The sequence below is a fragment of the Myodes glareolus genome, chromosome 18 (genome assembly GCF_982192425.1).
Source record: "Myodes glareolus chromosome 18, mMyoGla1.1, whole genome shotgun sequence".
Lineage (NCBI taxonomy): Eukaryota > Metazoa > Chordata > Mammalia > Rodentia > Cricetidae > Myodes > Myodes glareolus.
Window position 1 is genome coordinate 44,596,689 of NC_142043.1, and position 9,452 is coordinate 44,606,140.

The following is a 9,452-nucleotide window of genomic DNA, read 5'->3' on the forward strand; positions in this document are numbered from 1 at the left end:
ACATCCATGCTGGGGGGTGATGTCACAGACCTTGAATCCCAGCACTCCGGAGGCAGAGAAAGTCGCCTGGTCTAGAGAGCCAGTGCCAGGACAGGCTCCATAGCTACAGAGAAACCCTGCCTCAAAAAAACAAATAATAATAATAATAATAGTAACAATCCAAAATTCACATATTGAGCAAATGTTGACCTTTCCCTAAGAGGCCTCTCTCTTCTTTAATGCCAGTGCTGAGGGCTATGTTAAATCCTTTACTTTGTAAACTCAAAAGTTACATCATTAACTCCTCATGGCTTATCATTCCTGTTTCTCCCACAATAGCCTAAAATTAAAACAATACAAAACAAGACCAAAACAATTATTTTCCTGGGTATTTTAAGCAATTGAAAATTAAACGTGGGCATTTTCATATTCACTGGAACTCCCTCCCAGTACTATCCTGTTTCTGTTTTATTTTCACCCACGTCTTCATTCTATTTCCTTATTTTTCTCATTCTCATTCCCCTACCATAGTAAGTGGTAAACTTGTCGAAGCTGGTCTCCAACAGTCTTCAGCCAAGGTTATTTGTCTAGGTTTGCAGTACCAGACATATATGCCTTAGCCAGGTGTTTGTTTCCCCGAGATAAAAGCGCCACTATTGCACCATTGAAGTTAACTAGCAGGCCCATTCATTTTTGCAGTTCATAGAACTGCAGCTGGGTGAGCCAACACATTTCTCCTCTCCCTTGTCAGTTTACACACTGCCTTCTGAGGATGTGAAGGCCAGTTCTCATAGGGGCTTTCGGGTCAATTACACTGGAACTCCTCCAATTCCTGTGTCTGAAGTTCATGGTGTCTTCAGCAATAGGATCTGACTTTGAAGATCTGGGAGGCAAACAATGACAATGAAAGACCCTGATAAATCCAGACCCCTCTAGCAGGAAAAATAGAGCCAAAAATCTAGCAGGAAGAAAAGAGCCAAAAATCTAGGTTTAGCCGGTTCAGTGACTCTGTTCCAGGAAGTAGCTGGCCATAAAGTTAGATTATAATCTTGAGAATAATCTTGAGAAACAGGGAGTTATGCCCTTGTGATTATAACTGGTATTTTCAGAGTTTTTCAATGATCACTGGTATTTTTAGAATTTTCCAATGATGCCATCCCTACCCATTTTTGGGTTGTGGTTTCTTCTCTTAAATAACCCCTCTTCCAGCTACTTGGGGTTGAATTCTTCTACCCCTGCGTGAAATATGAGTCTTGGCCCCAGTGAGCTGGTTCCTGTCAATAAACCTCTTGTGATTGCAGCAAGGACAGTCTCTCATAAGTTCTTGGGGGCTCCTGTTATCCTGAGACTTGAGTGAGAGTCTCCCCACACCGGGAGCCTTTCAACAACAGCAATAGCCTATCTTGGTTTGAGAGTCTCTTAGAGTCCCCTGTGCATTAACTCAACAGGAAAGTTTTTATAAATGGCCTCATTGTTTTTGTTAGGTTTTGACTCTTGTAGGTAGCATTATCACCTCAAATGGTATAACTTCATTTCTACATCATACACAGTTGTACACACATATATTTTGTCAAAGTACATTTAGCTTTAATGAGGAAAAATTTATCTCAGAAAGAGGGTAGGCAGCCATATCACTATATGAAATGTTTAATTTAAATCTTTCCTTGGTTGAAGAGTTTCCAACATGCTAGAACATCCATTCCTAGGAAGGAGACACTCAAACTACAGTCTGAGGCTTCAAGCTGCCAGCATCCAGTTTTTGCAATGTGTCCAATGCCTACTTCATGAAACAATTTGAATTCCACATGAAGGAAGGCTCTGGCTATGGAATCCACACAATATACATAAAGCTGCTTAAGGTCTCCTGTAGGATATTTTAAATAAGATTTCATTATTGGATTTTTATTATAAGTTTGTAATCTATCATCCCAATTCAAACAGCAAGTCTGCCTAGCTGACGGGCTTACCTTGCTTATTTGCATTGTCACAGAAACTTGTCTGGGTCTGCAGCTGCAATTCCCTGAGGCTCCTTATGTGCAGCTTGGCTGTTAGGTCAGGAAAGGGAGATCTGGACTTGAAGCTGGACCATGCATCGGGGCACGAGCCATGCTCCCTCCACCGCTTGACCATCCTGTCTGGGTACTTGGGACCAGGCAGTCAGTCCCTCATTGCCTGCTCTGCCTCAGCAGGTCACAGGCTACATTCAGTGGTCCTGCCACAGACCAGCATGAGAGATGGCTGACAACGTTAGCTCAGGTTCTCAGGTGTCCATCATTGCAGCGACTCTGAGACTGTTGTGTGAGACCACAAGCTTGGGCAGGCATATCCACACCGATTTTTACTATCCTTGCCTTCTTTTCATATTTTAAAATTAGAATTCCTAAATCCTCTCCTCTGTTAAAAGCCATAGTTTTATCCATTATAGGCTCCTTGGCTCATGGCTCAATTAGCCTCTAGCCATTTCCATTGACCAGCTCTGGGCACTGACCGTGGGAGGTGTAGCTAGCCCTTTAAACTTTCCTGCCTGCCTTTTCTAGATCCACAGTCAGCATGGGTCAGATTCGGGTGGCCACCACATGTGCCTAGACTGCCACAATCTCATCAGTAACCTAAGCCAATTCTAGGTCAAATGCCATACTCCATTCTTCTCACCTGCTCAGGAATGGTAGAAGCTGTGACTGGGAGACCACGGCACCGCTGCTTGCATCGGTTACATGGGCATGCATGGGCTAACACAAGGACTTACTTTGGCCTCCCCAAGTCCTGGAGTAGCCCAAAGGTGGCGGCAGATAATCCACCACTGTTGGGGTAGGAATAAAATACGTCCAAACTATAGAAATCTCTGCCTTTGTTTCTGGTTCATTTCAGCTCCTCTAGCTATCAAAATACATCTAAGCAACTGTACAGAGCGTTGGGAATCCTACTTCTTTTCCCATTTTTACAAATATTCACAATTTTACTGAAAGACCCGAATAAATCCAGACCCTTTTAGCAGAAAAAATAGAGCCAAAAATCTAAACAGGGAGAGAAGAAACAAAAATCTAGATTAACCGGTTCAGTGACTCTGTTTCAGGAACTATCTGAAGATAAAGTTAGATTATAATCTTAATAAACAGGGAGTTACCCCCTTGTGATTATCATTGGTACTTTCAGAATTTTTCAATGACGCCCTCCCTACCCCCTTTGGATGGTTTCTTCGATTAAATATTCCTTCTCCATCCTCTACCCCTGTGTGGGAAATGAGTTTCAGCCCCAGGGCACTGGTTCCTGTCCTGTCAATAAACCTCATGTGATTGCAGCAAGGACGGTCTCTCGTGAGTTCCTGTGGGGTTGTGTTATCCCGAGTCCTGAGTGAGAGTCTCCCCACTCCAGGGCAGGGTGTCTTTCATTTGGGTGCTCCTCTGAAATTTGCGACCACCCTCGTCTCCTAAGACCCACTTGGAGGTGAGACATTGTGTCTTTGTGTTTCTGTGCCAGCTGAATTCAGGTTCAGGTTCTGTCCTTTTAGTTTTACAGTCGTGTCTGTGTCTTTGTGTTTCCGTGCCGGCTGAATTCAGGTTCTATACTTTCAATTTTACTTTTGGTTTTGCAGGCGCTCTTGGTCTCAGGAGGAGACAGAGGGAGTGATCGGCAGACGTGCTAGGAGATCACCAATGGCAACCATGGGAGTCGTCCAGGAGATGAGGAAGGGACCCCAGGGATGCCTGGGAGATTCCTGGCTGGGTGCTGGTGAGGATACTGAAGTTCTCCTGGATAGGAGGAAGTATATGATTTCCAAAAGGGCCATATAGATCTTTATAACTGTATATTTGTAATGTATAAATTAAACCTATATCAGATTATAAAATTAAAATTCGGTCAACTATGGAAAGTGAGCAACTTTGTGTCATTCTAAATGGTAACTGTAAGAAAGTGTTGCCAATGTAAAAGTAAATTTGCCATCAGGAACAGTGGTCATGCCTGTATCTCCAGTCATATAGGAAACTGAGCCCAGTTAGCACCTATGGAGGAAGTGAGTTCTGGAATGTGTATTGCAAGCAAAGAAGATTGTATCTTTCATTGGTGACATTCCTACCCAGTTCCAGAACCACTGAAAAGTGCCACAGACTGGCTCACTCGGGATACCACGACCGTAGGAGAACCAGGGCTTTGGTACCCAGGAAGGCACGAGTTCGGTGAATGACAGACACAACACACAAGAGAGTAGTTTGAATCTGCTGCAATTTTTCTTCTGCAGTTAGTTGGTTATATAGTATACAAACTGGAACAGATCATGAGGGAACAAAGCGAAATCAGCATTTTCTCAGAAAAGATACGTCATCAGGAACTAGAGCTAGATATGATACATCCTCTACCCCGGGAGCCTTCTGCCCCTGAGAACATGCTCAAAGCCCAGATGAAACCAAAACCTCAGCTTAGTGGTTTCAACTCTAGCCGAGATTTGTGCTATAATACTTTCATTTTGATTATGTCAAGGACCAGATCAGTCTTCATGCTTCCTTCTAACCTTTGCCTAACTCTGTTTCATGGCCAGTGAAGGAAATACTATTTTAACACATGTTGTGTAACTGCTTATTGGCTGGCTATAGATATTAGACACCAGGGAGGTCTGGCTCGGGCCAAATTTTCCATAGGATTTAATGACCAATATAATGTTCTTTGCCTGTCTACATTAACCCATCTGTTTCCTTGCCCATCATATACTCATGTATATGGCAATGGCTCAAGTGTAGTTTTAAATGTTCCCATAGTGTCCTTTCCTAATGGAGGAGCCCACCTGTAGAGAGCCATGTGGCGCCATGCCTTACAGGTGGCGCTGATTCCTGCCTTCCACCTTTCCAACGGTGAATGCTTTCAGGTGTGATCAACTCCATATATGGCTAACGCTAAGATCTGGCTTGCTTCCGCATTTCTGGACCTATCTGCATTTCCCACGTGGCTTGCTGGGGTTGGCTACCCAGAGGTTATTTAAGCTATGGGCTGGCTCTGCTCACGGCGAGAGGTTGCAAGAGGTGCAAAAGGATGAAAAGATTATTTTAAGGGCCTGAATAAAACCACAGTTAATAAGAGTCTGATGTTGCGTCTTCATTACTGATAAGACATATGCAACATTTGGTGCTGAAGCCCGGGAACGTTACAGGGGAAAGGAACATTACGGGGACACAACCTCTGGTCTGGACTCAGAACTTGCTGCGGGCAGGGAAGTCTAGTAAATTCCCAGGTAAAGGGGAAGTCTGCATCAGGAGCAGGGTTAATGACCACAACAAAAGTGGGGTTAATGACCACAAGAGTGGGGTTAATATGACTGCGACAAGAGCAGGGTTAGTGTAAATGTGTACAGATGTATATTATGTTGTTTGTGTTGTCTTTTGTGTACTGGACAGGAGAAAGATATTTGGATTTAGGAACTGCTAAGAAAGGTATTTTGAATTTAAAATATGGGCCTAAGGATTTGATGTTTTGGAAAAGAGGTTCTGTTTCCGTCTCCACAGAAAATGAGAGCCTAAGGATATAGTCAAGATTTATGTGGTTTGAATCACCGAGACCTCCTAAAATGTTGTAGTAAATACCCCTAAGAATGCAGCATCCCCACTCAGCAGGAAGTAGCCAGACAGACTGACAATGCCCAAATTCCCTAAAAGATTGTTTAAGTGGGGTCATTTCAGTGGTTGCAGAGCAGCAAGCCTGCTTCCCTGAGTTCCACTCCACCTCATGCACCAGTTTGGACCCAGAACGAATGCAGCTGGGGCTAGAAGGCATCTGGAACAGAGCTTTGCTAGGTGGCTGTGGTAAAAGGCACATTGCCCCAGCCCAGTCGGTGCCTGGCCTGGCGGATGCCACAGCAGTGCCGAGAATGGGAGTGGTGCCACAAGCTGTCAAACCGAAAGACCTGCAGTGTGCCTGGAGCTGTGAGGGGCTCTGAGGCTGGAGTGGCTCCAGCTCCACTTGGCTAAGCTAAACTGTGCTGACTTCAGGCGGGACTGATTGTAATTATCATAATAAAAGCACAATTAAGGTTTAAACTGGCAGTAAACAGGCAGTACCGTATTACCTCTACATGATGCAACTCAAGTTTTTAAGAACTGCTTAAAACCCTTATATAGGTACAAAGAACCCTTGGATTTTAAGGTGATTGGGTCATTGACTAAATCTGTGAGAATTTACTGCCTCTTTTACTGTGGCACAGGTGGAAGCCTTAAATAGATACTGCATGACGCCTGGCGACTGGAGTGAGCTTGCTTAGGCATGCCTGAGCCCTGGACAGTACTTAGATTGGAAAGCCTTTTTGTTTGAGTTTACCAGCACAGCTGCAGAGAGCAAGGCTAGCTCCGTAGGGACGGCAGGGGGGCCCGGGGCTGGAGCCGCCCCTACGGGCATGGGCTCCATCGGTGGCAGCTAGCGGTGCGGCTCCCCCTGAAAGGGCAACGTCTAACAGGGTTTACGCCCTGCCTAGTGCAGTCAACGGAAAAGTAAAGCCCATAGTGTCTAGCACGCCTCTGGTGGACTTCTTGATGCAACTGGAGGATTACACCCTACGATCCCAGATGCAGTGACTGATTATTACCTGAACCGTGCTGTAAACTTGTCTAAGCAATTGTCTAGTTATCTTCTAGGTAACGGGACTGGAGAATCTGATACCGTGATGGAACAGCTGAGGGTGATCATCGTCACCACGAACTCTACCTGAATGGATGCTGGCATAGCTGAAGGACTCTCGTCCTGGATCTCCACTGCCATAAAACATCTAAAAGAGTGGGCAGGCTTGGAAATGTTAACAGACCTCTTGGTGTTGGTCTCCCTGGCTTGCCTGTGGTGTGTATGCAAGATCAGGTTTTTTCAGTAGCGCGGAGCAGTCATGATTATTAAAGCCATTACAGCCATTGAAGCAGGACAGTCCCCCTACACATGGTTGCATCTAAAACAAAAAGGGGGAACTGTAGAGAGCCATGTGGTGCCATGCCTTACAGGTGGCGCTGATTCCTGCCTTCCACCTTTCCAACAGTGAATGCTTTCAGGTGTGATCAACTCCATATATGGCTAACGCTAAGATCTGGCTTGCTTGTACATTTCTGGACCTATCTGCATTTCCCACGTGACTTGCTGGGATTGGCTACCCAGAGCTTATTTCAGCTGCAGACTGGCTTTTCCCCAGGGCAAGAGGTTGCGAGAGGTAACGAAAGGATGAAAAGATTATTTTAAGGGCCTGAATAAACCCCAGTTAAGAAGAGTCCGGTGTTGTGTCTTCATTACTGACAAGAACGTGACACCCACCACCTTCCTTGAATTAAATAATGCTTTCTACCATACATCAAAGTAGCAGGAATTCCCAATAGACTCTTTCTAGCTGAGTGTTCATTCCCAATAAGTGCCTGGACTTTTATGGTTGCACTATCAAGTATATCTAGGTTTTTCACAAACAGTTCCTCCTGTTGCAATCCATTAAGAATGTCCCCAAAAGTTTCATTTTGCCTCCAGACCACCTTTGCAAGTGCGTGAATTATGGGTGGATCTTTTGTGCAAATGTTCCATGATTGCCTATTAAATTCATAAGTGGCTCATTAATTTCCTACTCGATGCTGTTGGCTCTATTTCTGTCCTTCTAGTGTTGTTACATTCCTTCGGGACATCAAGTCCCTCCCCGTCTATCAGCCATCTTCCAAGAGATATTGCTCCATTAGTAAAAGAAAAAAACATAGTCATAAAAGAGAATACACAGACCCATATCCCAGGGAGCTGATCAAGCAAGAAGTGCATCTTGGCCTGATACGAGGCCAGGGTTGAGCACTCTGCCGGGGACCTCCAGGAAGCCTAGCCCCGAGGGACACATAGCTCCCGTCTGGCTTAATGACATAAGTCATGTCACACAGACGACACTGCAGTTGGTGTGGCAGAAAAGCACAGCATCTTAGAAGAAACCAAAGGGGTAAATTATGAAACAGATGGACTTCAGAGTCTGAGGAAATATAAACTGCTAATGTACCAAGATTTTCCGTAATTATCTATCTAGGATGGTATTTAATAAGTAACTATATTTTATTGTCTGCTTTTGGCTATGTGAAATGAGCTACTGTGGGTTCTGAGTTTTAAATGGTAAACACCATAAATCTTTCACTGTTATTTGTAAACTTATCAGTTGAAGGAAGACTTAATTTTGTCAATAACAATGTTTCTCTCACCAGGCACAGAGGCCCATGTTTATAAAATCTTGGTAGTCCAGAGGCTGAGGCAGAAGAATCTCAGCAACTTCCACACCAGTCTGGGTTCTAGGCACAGACAGCAAACCAGGTAACATTCACTACTCCATTCTATTTGTACTGCCTGCTGGTTCTGTTATCACGAGATCTCACTGAATTTGGGATGTCAAGCACACTGGACAGGGTGAAAAAAAAATGAAGAACCTGAAGGAGACTGGAATGAATAGGTGGGAAGACTTGTGTGACCCCTGACTGCAGAGAGCTGGGAGCAGTTGTCTGGCCCATGGAGTCATGAGCCAATGATGCCTGCACTCTGCTAGACCCTCGGCCACATGCACACACAAAAACCTCAGAAGGAGGATCGGTCTCAATCTTAGGCAAGCAGGGCCTTCTCATCACTATGTGAGCCAGGGGTACTCAGTTCACATAAACCTACACCACTTTCCCATGGCACTATGACTATGTATTTAGGATGTCGGTGGGGAAGAGGCAGATGAACAATCACCTTAGCCAATGGGCTGCCCTGGATCTTTCTGTACTTGCCCAGCCCCATGCAAATATAAAGAGACACCCTCTTCTTGGGACAGAAGCTGTGGACTTGGAACACAGAGGAATGAGACTTCCACATTCCAGGGCTCCTAAACTAGCTTCTCAGGATGCAGGGAAGAGGGCACCACTCCTCAGGTGATAGAACCCATCCTGAACCCCAAACATAACCACTTGCTGTTGTCATACCCCATAGGGTTCTGTAGCTTCTGGTGTGACTATTCATATTGGCCTAGACCAATCACTGTCTACCTTGGTTCTGGGGTTGTCCCACCATTCTCCATTGACCACTCACAACTTGGATGGCTTTGAAATTCTGAAACTTCGGCCTCCACTTTCTAAGCACCATGACTATACACTCGTGCCACCATGTCCAACGTAGGTGGCTTCTCTTCAACTTCATTTAGTGAATCCTTAGAATGGGAGCATAGGATGAGCAGCTCAAGTTAACTATATTAAACAACCGTTTCTCTCTTGGAATCTGGGTTTTACCAGCTGTAGAATATGGACATAACCCTGTCCTCATCATTTGATTCGTTGTAACAAAACTCACAGGTGGAAGACATTTAAACAAGATGGTTTTATTAGATGAGCACATTCTTGGGTTACCAGACTTAATGCCGGGGATTGTGTCCTGGTTACCCTAATCCAACAGGCTTAGCTACTCATCTTCAGTCAGCCAATTAAAAGAACCAAATTATTCAACTGTGATATTTCCACTTTAATGCAGGC